Genomic DNA, 7,676 nt, shown 5'->3' on the forward strand with positions numbered 1-7,676 from the left:
CAGAAATGGGTTATTTGCAGGGCATTTCTTTCTTAATGACTTTTACTATTTTTTTATTTTGATGTTTGTTTGTTTATTTATTTATTTGTTTGTTTGTTTATTTAGAGACAGATTTCATAGAGAAGGAGAGACAAAAAAATGAATCTTGCCTCTGCTGGTTCCCTTCACAAGTGGACACAACAGCCAAAATTGAGTTGATCTAAAGTCAAGAATCTCATCCAGGTATTTTATGTTTGTGCAGGGTCCGAAGGCTTTATACCATCCTCAACTGCTTTCCCATGCCACACACAGGGAGCAGGATGGGAAGTGGAGCAGCTATGAATGAACAGGCACCAATATGGGATCCCAGCTTTTGCAAGCTAAAACTTTAGCCACTGAGTGATTGTGCCAGACCCCCTAATTTTTACTAATTTTATTAACAGATTGCCACAATAGCTAGTTTTCAGTATATGCAAGCACTCATTTGAGGCTGTAAATGGATCCTCACCTACTGGGATTAGCCTTGGAAATTTTGCTCGTATTGGAAACCTGGAAGAAGTTCCTGGCTCCTAGGTTAGGATCAGCTCAGCTCTGGCCATTGCAGCCACTTAGATATTCCTTGTGCCTACAGCATAAGCTACTTGGGTGTAAATGATAATGAACTGTGTGACCAATAATCAATATTTCCCTCCACTCTCTCCCATCTAAGTCACACTGAGCTCCACCTACTTCTCACACCTCACTCCTTCCTTCACCCTCCTCTGTCTGAAGTTCCCTAGCTAGCTGTCCTCACTGAGAATCTGAGCAGCCACAACCACTTCTCCCCCTCCTTCACCCTCTTCCTCTTCTTGAAACTAATTATTCCAAGATTTAAGCATTTTCTTTTACTTTTCTATGCTTCACCCACCCCACCCCTAATCCAGAGGGGTGGGGTACAGAATAAGCTAAGTAACATCTACTTACAAATAAAACAAAACAAAATGTTACTTGCCAAGCTTGTTCAGTAACTTGCTAGAACAGAGCCCTCCAAAAGTAATAAACATTCAATTAGATTTCTACGCCTTAAATTTTGATTTAGGGCCCAGCGTGGAGGCCTAGCAGCTAAAGTCCTCACCTTGAAAGCACCAGGATCCCCTATGGGCACCAGTTCTAATCCCGGCAGTCCTGTTTTCTATACTGCTCCCTCTTGTGGCCTGGGAAAGCAGTGGAGGATGATGACCCAAAGTCTTGGGACCATGCACCCGCATGGGAGTCCTGTAAGGAGGTTCTTGTATACTGGTTTTGGGTTGGCCCAACACCGGCCATTGCGGTCACTTGGAAAGTGAACCATTGGACGGAATATCTTCTTCAGTGTCTTTCCTCTTCTCTGTATAACTGACTGTGCTCTAAAATTAAAATAAAATTTTTAAAAAATGTATTTAAGTGAGATAAATATTTTCTTTTGTTAATTATTATTTCATTTTATGACACGGTATCATAGGCTCTGGGATTCCCGCAATCCCTCCTCAGCCATCCCCCCATATTGAATTCCTCCATATTGTTACAGTGGCACAGTTCATATCCAGCCATGATTCTGTCATTGTGGGCAAAATCCATGCAGAGAGTCCAGCATCCCATTGTCCAGCTAAATTCAACAGTTTCAATTGGTGACCCTCCTTGGTACAAAAGTAGAGCTGGCAGAATATCATCCCCTTCAATGAAAAGCCACTACACAACTTCAACAACACAAAGAAACATGGAAATTCACAACATCATGAAGTTAATTAACATGGTATTGAGTAACCCATTTGTTAGGAATTGCAAGTTCTTAATCACATCCTGTAACTACTTCATTACATCACAATTGTAGTATATACACAGTCAGTTGCTAAAAGCCTCAAAATGCTTATATGGTATGATTCAGCTGGCTCATGTCTATTTTCATTTTTATATTTAGCAGCTTATAGTATTCAAGTGTGATTTTTACTGAACTTTGCAAAATTTAGGATAGTCCAAACAGGCTTATAGCTTTCATAGCCATATGTGAACTATCCAGCACAGAGCAAATTTTGGAGGGGTGTGCAGAGAAATCTTCTATGCCTTAGTGAGGAGTAACTGATCTTTGTGTTCTACCTAGTAAGGTATATGGAAGTCCAAGCTTTTTCCTAACTGTTCTAAGCTTTCCTTATTGGTCTGTCTCTGTCTATCTGATCTAATTTTTTTTTTTTTTTTGGGCGGGTGGATTTACAGAGCGACCCTGATGGCCATTGCCAGAGAGGATGGAGAGAAAAAGTTGGAACTAAGTAAAGACCAGAGAGAGCTCCTCTCCTGAGTCCTGATAGAAGTTTACTGTTCTTCTGTTTCTGAGGACTGCTCAAGGCTCCTTGTTGTTGCTCTGATGATGTTAGATCCCGTGAGGAAGGATCTGGGTCTCTTCCATCCAATGTGGGAAATCTGATAGGTAATAGTTGTCCTCAGAGTTTTTGGCTTATGAGGGTGCCCCAATTCCCTGTGATCTCCTTGACAGTTGGGATATAGTCCTTGGTACACATATTGATATTTCTTGGTGATGTACTGGGAGTCTCTGGGATCCCCTCCTGCTCCGTGCATATGACCTCCTGTTAAGAGGCTGTCAGGATCCAGGATCACTCTTGGATTCCACTGTATGTCTTTATAGTTTTTGATAATGTGAAATGCAGATTCGAGTCTGGTGTCTGTAAATTACCTGTTACAATCTTGATAGATTGTATTTAACTTCTTCCTCACACATTCTAAGAAGGAGGAAGATTTCTCTGCTCTCCTGAGCCATTGAAGATTAACATAGAGTATAAAAAGCATATCAAGCGTTTCAGTTCTTTTTTTTCTTTTATACATACATATATTTAATTTTGAATATTTGAATTATGTGTTACAATTTCATATTGACTGGTATTTTCCCTCAAAGTCCCACCCCCGACAGATATTCCCCATTTTACTACAGTGGTACAATCCTCCATGAGAAATTGTAATTCCATCAGTCTCTTATTTAAGTGTACCCGAACATTGCTGGAGCAGACAAACTCAAACTGTCCAGCATCCCATTCTCTACACTTTTCCCAGAATTTCATTGGAAATCCATCTTTAATCTGGATACAGGGATGCATGTTGCATTATATCCCCACATCTGGATATGGTAGGCCCCATTACCCCATCACTATACATTTCCATAATTGAGAAACCATGAAACAAGGTCAACAACTGGTATGAGCTAGAACAACAGCCTCAACAACAACAATGACAACAACAAACTACAGCTCCATGAACAAACACACCACTGAGTAACCAACACATGGGTGACAAGAAGGAGATGCAAAAGTCTCTTGGGAAAAATGATGCCATCATATAGTCCTGAGCTGGCAATGAATTCAACAAGAGAAAAGAGCATTTTTGCTGGGATCCTATATGGGCACCCAGTTCTAATCCCAGCAGCTCCATTTCCCCTCTAGCTCCCTGCTTGTGTCCTGGGAAAGCAGTGGAAGATGGCCCAAAGCCTTGGGACCCTGCACCCGCATGGGAGACCTGGAGGAAGTTCATGGTTCCTGACTCCGGGCTCCAGATCGGCACAGCACCGGCCATTGTGCTCACTTGGGGAATGAATGATCAGACAGAAGATCTTCCTCTCTGTCTTTCCTCCTCTCTGTATATCCGACTTTGCAATAAGGATAAATACATCTTAAAATAAAGAGAGAGAGTATTTGGAACAAATACAACTGAAATAATAAACTTCAAAACACATGGAATGCAGCCAAAACAAAACAAAAACAGTATCGATTGGATTATTGAAGTTACATAGTCCACACTGGTTTCCTTATATAAGAGAGAATATATGATTTTTGTTCTTTTGTGACTGAGTTATTTCACTGAGCATAATGGTCTCTAGTTGGGACCACCTGGTTGTAAATAGAATGATTTCATTGTTCTTAATAGCTGAATAATATTCCATGGATTAGGTGTACCCCAGTGTCTTTAACCACTCTTCTTTGGATGCACATCTAGATTGTTTTCATGTCTTTGCTATTGTAGCTTGTGCTATTGTAAATAGGATTACAGATGCCCTTCTCACATGCAGATTTCATTTCCATTGGGTATATTCCCAGCAGCAGGATAGCTGGGTTGTATTGCAGATTTATTTGCAATTCTCCAACCATTCTCCATGCTGATTTCCACAGTGGTTGTATTAGCCTATACTCCCACCAGCAGTGAAGGAGGGTGCGTTTCTCCCCACATCCAAAGTATTTGGCACGATTCGCCAGTCCCAACCTGTCTTCACTTCCCGAGCTCCCCATGTGAACCCAAGTTCCCACCTGGCTGCTGCAAGGGCTGATCTGTGGCTGCTTCTGGGTCTCTGGTTGTCCTTTGAGTCCGAATCACAGCTCATCAGTGGCTGCTGGATTTTCTGTTCCCTAAACACCGCTCAGCTGTGGTCACCTCTTCTCTGTGTGCAGGGGTTCTCCAAGTACCTCCCTGCTGACTTCCTGACCCCTTACTTTTTCTGTAATCTGCTTTCTATACCTTAGCCTATCTAATAATTTTCTGTCATCTCAAACATGTCTACGCCCTTTGCCGACCAGTGAGATTTTCTAAATGTAAACTTAAGAATTCCTAGCCTCTTGTGCCCTAAGAGCACTGTTTGTGCCTGATTAAGTACAACTCTTTTTTTTTAAGATTTAGTTTATTTTTATTGCAAAGTCAGGTATACAGATAGGAGGGGAGACAGAGAGGAAGCTCTTCTGTAGGATGATTCATTCCCCAAGTGGCCACAAAGGCTGGTGCTTGCCGATCCGCAGCCAGGAGTCAGGAACTTCCTCCATGTCTCCCACATGTGTGCAGGGTCCCAAGGCTTTCCCAGTCCACAAGCAGGAAGCTGGATGCGAAGCACGACTCCCAGGATTAGAATCAGCACTCGGACGGCTGTCTATTAACTTGTTCAAAAAAGTATCAGGAGTTGTAAAAGCAGAGAAAGAGTGTTTGCAAAAGGGAGAAAGTAGTTTGCTACCTCTTTAAGGACTGAGGGGACAAGAAGAGGAGAGAAAGAAAGGCAGAAAGAAGTTTGAGTCAGGGGCTTAAGCCTTTCCAAAAAAATAATCACAACAACAATAATAATAATAATCGCAGTCGGTGGCGGCGGCATGGGCCCGAGGCGGAGGGAAACACTGCTTTTTTGAACCCGATTCCAGTTCGCTTCTCTTTCTCTCTCTCTATCTCGCTCTCTCTCTCTCCCCCCTCTGTCCCCTTCCTTCCTCCCCTCCCCAAATTGCTCTCCTCCACCTGGTCTTCTCTCCCAACCCGTGATCCCCAATCACCTGCCGGCCCGCCTCCCCTACACTTCCTCCTCCTCCTGCGGTCCCCCCACCCTCCAGTTCCCTGTCGCGCCAAGGGTCTCCGGCCTTCAGCGGGCTGGGCCCACGCGCACAGCACCCGCATGTACAACAGATGGAGATGGGGCTTGGCAGCGTGGCCTAGTGGCTAAGGTCCTCGCCTTGATCCCATATGGCCGCTGGTTCTAATCCCGGCAGCTCCACTTCCTCTCTATCTCTCCTCCTCTCAGTATATCTGACTTTGTAATAAAAATAAAATAAATCTTTTAAAAAAAAATTAAATGGCCTAGTGACAACAGATGGAGACAGAGCTCAAGCCGCTGGGCCCGCAGCCGAATTCGGGGGGGTGGCAGCGATGGCAACGCCATGGAAGCGGTGGTCGGCAATGGCAACCTAAAGGCCCAGGAACAACTTCATGGTGTGGTCCCATGGGCAAAGTCGCAAGATGGGCCAGGAGAACCCCAAGATGCACAAGTCTGAGATCAGCAAGTGTCTGAGCCCCGAGTGGAAACAGTTGGAGATGGCGAAGCGGCCCTTCATCGCGAAGGCCAAGCGGCTGAGGGGGCTGCACCAGAAGGAGCATCTGGATTATAAATATTGGCCAAGGCGGAAAACCAAGACTCTCATGAAGAAGGATAAGTACACGCAGCCCAGAGGCCTGCTGGCCCCCAGTAGCAACAGCATGGCCAGCGGGTTTGGGGTGGGCAGCGGCCTGGGCGCGGGCGTGAACCAGCGCATGGACAGCTATGTGCTCGTGAAGGCCTGGAGCAATGGCAGCTACAGCATGATGCAGGACCAGTTTGGCTGCCTGCAGCATCGGGGCCTCAATGCGCATGGCGTGGCTCAGATGCAGCCCATGCACCGCTATGACGTGAGCATGTTGCAGTACAACTCCATGACCAGCTCGCAGACCTACATGAACGGCTGTCCCACCCACAGCATGTCCTAGTTGCAGCATGACACCCCTGCAATGGTACTGAGCTCCATGGGCTCGGTAGTCAAGTCCAAGACCAGTTCCAGCCCCCCCCTCCACTCCTGGTTACCTCTTCCTCCCACTCCAGGGCACCCTGCCAGGCCGGGGACCTCCAGAACAAGATCATCATGTACCTCCCTGGAGCAGAGGTGCCAGAGCCCACCAGCCCCAGGTGAGTGCACACGTCACAGCACTACCAGAGCAGCTTGGTGCCCAGCATGGCCATTAACAGCACACTGCCTCTCTCGCACATGTGAGGGGCGCCCACAGGACAGCGGACTGGAGAAGGACTGGGGGTGGGAGGGGAGGTTGGGGGGTGATAGTGAAGTGGGGAGCAGGGGGAATGACATATTCAGAGGAAAATGGAAACAAACAAAACAACAACAACAAAATAGGAAATGAGAGGGGTGCAACAGTAGAGAGTGAGAAGGAAGCATGACAATAAAACAAGCGCATGCAACAAAAATCCTGGTATGTTGACAAAGATGCAAATTTCATTACCCACAGCAAATGACAGGTTCAGAGGGGGCTACCAAATGTGAAGAGAATTAATTAGATTTGGACATTTTTAAAAAGATTTATTTATTTTTATTACAAAGTCAGATATACAAATAGGAGAGACAGAGGGAAGATCTTCCCTCCGATGATTCACTCCCCAATAACACAATGGCCGGTGCTGTGCCAATCCAGAGCCAGGAACCTCCCAGAGGGATGCAGGATCCCAAAACGATTGGGACTGCTTTCCCAGGCCACAAGCAGGGAGCTGGATGGGAAGTGGAGCAGTCAGGAACTGGCGCCCATATGGAATCCTGGCACACTCAAGGCGAGGACTTTAGCTGCTAGTCCATGCCGCCAGACCCAGATTTGGACATTTTAATTATTTTAAAAATTGTATAAAAGGGCCCTGCGGCGTGGCCTAGCGGCTAAAGTCCTCGCCTTGAAAGCCCCGGGATCCCATATGGGCGCCGGTTCTAATCCCAGCAGCTCCACTTCCCATCCAGCTCCCTGCTTGTGGCCTGGGAAAGCAGTTGAGGACGGCCCAATGCATTGGGACCCTGCACCCACGTGGGAGACCTGGAAGAGGTTCCAGGTTCCCGGCTTCGGATCGGCGTGCACCAGCCCGTTGCGGCTCACTTGGGGAGTGAATCATCGGACAGAAGATCTTCCTCTCTGTCTCTCCTCCTCTGTGTATATCTGGCTGTAATACAACGAATAAATCTTTAAAAAAAATTGTATAAAAGGAAAAAAATTTATAATAAGTAACTGGGAAAACTATCTCCGTGGTCTGGTTTTAAAATGGGCAAGAGTTTCAGATTGTACTAAATTTCTTTTAACTTTCTGTTAAGCAAAAATGGCCATGCAGATTGACATCATTGGTAATCGATAAT

At 45.7% G+C, this 7,676-nt stretch overlaps 1 pseudogene; it reads left to right on the forward strand.

Moving 5' to 3' along the window:
- Positions 1–5,614: 5,614 nt before the first annotated feature.
- On the forward strand, positions 5,615–6,545 carry LOC101535902 (transcription factor SOX-2-like; annotated as a pseudogene).
- The last annotated feature ends 1,131 nt before the right edge of the window (positions 6,546–7,676 follow it).

The sequence above is a fragment of the Ochotona princeps genome, chromosome 15 (genome assembly GCF_030435755.1).
Source record: "Ochotona princeps isolate mOchPri1 chromosome 15, mOchPri1.hap1, whole genome shotgun sequence".
Classification (NCBI taxonomy): Eukaryota; Metazoa; Chordata; class Mammalia; order Lagomorpha; family Ochotonidae; genus Ochotona; species Ochotona princeps.